The sequence below is a fragment of the Aotus nancymaae genome, unplaced genomic scaffold (genome assembly GCF_030222135.1).
Source record: "Aotus nancymaae isolate 86718 unplaced genomic scaffold, 86718_ANA_hifiasm-v0.15.2.pri h1tg000062l, whole genome shotgun sequence".
NCBI classification, from domain to species: Eukaryota; Metazoa; Chordata; class Mammalia; order Primates; family Aotidae; genus Aotus; species Aotus nancymaae.
In genome coordinates, this window is record NW_026988476.1 from 28,202,716 (window position 1) to 28,205,827 (window position 3,112).

Below are 3,112 nucleotides of genomic sequence, written 5' to 3' on the forward strand. Positions count from 1 at the left end.
TTTATCCAAAGAATAAAAACTAAACATCAATTATAATGCTTCATTAGCAAGAAGCAGCAACTGAAATTCCTTTTTCCCCCTTACTTTCTATATCCAATTCTGCAAGCCCTTTATCTTAGCCCATTTTCTGCTGTTATGACAGAATACCATAAACTAGGTAATTAATAAACAAGAAAAGTTTATTTGGCTCATGGTCTGAGAGGTTGGAAAGTTCAAGAACATGGCACTGACATCTGGCAAGTGCCTTGTGCTGTGTTATTCCATGACAGAGGATCAGAAGAGCAAGTGAATATGTGAGACAGAGCTGAAATCCAGTGACATACATCATTGTATTAGGAACCTACTCCTAAGATAACTAATCGACTCTGATGTCATTCATCCATAGAGCCCTCATGACCTAATCACCTCTTAAAGGCCTCACATCGCAATATCATTACATTGGCAATGAAATTTCAACACGTGTTTTGAAAGGGACACTCAAACCATAGCACCCTACATATCTGAAATCCATCAAACACTTCAACCTCCACTGCCACCACTTTGGTCCAAATCACTCTCCAGTACTGCTAGCCCACAAAAGTGCAATAACTTTCCAACTAGGGTCCCTCCTTGTCCTTCCCTTAGCTATCATTCTTCACACAGAAACAATAGCTCATTTAATGATTTAAATGAAATCATATAATTCTCCTTCTTTGAAAACTCCTGAAAACTCACAGTAGAAAACCAACAATAAATGTGAAAGGAATGATGTAATTAGAAAATCACCATTTGGCAGCCACTGTAATAATAATAAATTCAAGTAAGAATCGTCAGATATTAGAATTAGTGAGTGTAAGTTTGAGGAGTAAACAGAATGTTTACATATTCTCAAAGTATTTACTCACAAGATACTAATTACAAAGGGGAAAATGGAAACATTATGATGGAGAAATCTTCAGCAAGTGATCAAAGTTAACATTATCAGCAGTAAAACAAACTGATAGGCCGGTGTCACTCCTGTAATCCCAGCACTTTGGGAGGCCAAAGCGGGCAGATCACGAGGTCAGAAGACGGAGACCATGCTGGCCAACATGGTGAAACCCCCATCTCTACTAAAAATACAATTAGCTGGGCATGGTGGCCCGAGCCGGTAGTCCCGGCTACTCCAGAGGTTGAGGCAGGAGAATTGCTTGAACCCGGGAGATGGAGGTGGCAGTGAGCCAAGATCATGCCACTGCACTACAGCCTGGCGACAGAGTGAGACTCCGTCTCAAAAACAAAAAACAGCAACAACCAAAACAAACTGATATCATGTCCCTCCTAATATAATGCTCTGACACAAATGAATACAAGGTCACTTCTGTAGTATTCTTGCCATAAATGCATCACTTGAAACTAATAACAAAAAAAATCAGATGAACCTAAATTAAGGAATATTCTACAAAATAAATGGTTTGTAATCTTAAAAAATGTTCATTGTGCCGGGCGCAATTGCTCACGCCTGTAATCCTAGCACTTTGGGAGGCTGAGGTGAGTGGATCACCTGAGGTCAGGAGTTCAAGACCAGCCTGGCCATCATGGTGAAACTCCATCTTTAAAAAAAGAGAAAAAGAAAAAAAAAAATGTTCATTGCATGAAAACTGAAGACATACTAAGCAACTATCTTCAAGACTAAAGCAGACTGGAAACCTGACAACTGAATGCAAGGTGTGATCTTGGATTTTCCTTTGCTATGAAGGATATTATTGAGTCAATTGTCAAAAAAATGCAAAGTTGATAGATCATAGTATTGCTAATTTTCTGATTTTCACAATAATACTGTGGCTATGTAAAATAAATACACACTGATGAATTAATATTTAGGTGTAAAAAAAATGCTGATGGCCTATTTACAAATGTAATAAAATCCAAACCATGGCTAGGTGAGGTGGCTCACGCCTGTAATCCCAGCACTTTGGGAGGCCCAGGCGGGCAGATCACGAGGTCAGGAGTTCGAGATCATCCTGGCTAACACGGTGACACCCCCGTCGCTACTAAAAATACAATAAATTAGCCAGGCATGGTGGGCTCTTGTAGTCCCAGCTACTCCGGAGGCTGAGGCAGGAGAATCGCTTGAACCTGGGAGGCGGAGGTTGCAGTGAGCCGACATGGCGAAACTGCATTCCGGCCTGGCGACAGAGCGAGACTCTGTCTCAAAAAAAAAAAAAAAAAAAAAAAAATCTAAACCACTTCAAGATTTGGTCACATGTGCACTTGTTATCTTTCTGTCACTCTTCCGCACTTAATCATTATAAGAGGTCACTCTGACATGACAGTTCCTAGCGCAAGCCAAGTTTATTGTTCCCTAAACCACTGTCTTTGCCCATTTTAGTTTAAATATCACCCTCTCAGAAAGCCATTCCCTGAGCACACTGCCTCAAGTTAGTACCTCGATTGCCTACTAAAGCACTCTTCCTTCTTACTAATTTTGCTTATTTATTGTTACCTATTTCCTCCCACTGAATGCAAGTTCCATGAGAAAAGGGGGTACGTTCTGTTCATGGCTTTTTCTTGAACACGTGGAATATATTAGCGCTCAATAAATATCTTTAATCAGACTTATCTTTAATTCTACTAAAAAGCGTTATACTCATAGAAACAGCACTAATACTTCTGTAAAATTCCGAGCTGAATTCAAAGAAGATACGCTTGAAGAGAAACGTCCCAAAAGCCTGAGCATAAAAAGGTGAAGTGGATGCCATCAAGACACTGGGTCTGGGCCGGGACGCCGAGGAGGACAGGTGACTTGGCCCCTACTTCTTTTCCTACTCTTTGTGAGAGTATACGAGCATCTCTCCCTTTTGCTTAAAGAAAGAATAAAGTGACGAGGAGAGAATAACATAAAAGATAAATAATAATTCCTAGGAAAGGAATACAGCAGCTTCTCAAATACCACGACGCCAGGCAGCTCAAAGTACGTGGACTGAAGTAGGAGCCTTCGCCTTCCGTTAACCCCTCCACCATTGCTTCTGCACTTGCGCGCTTCCCGCCTCTTGCGTCCCGCTTCTTTCCCACAATACTCCTCGTCCTAGGGGACGCAGCCGCAGAACGAGCCATAGAGAAAAAGGCTATTGGGTGGTGGTGCAGCCAATGA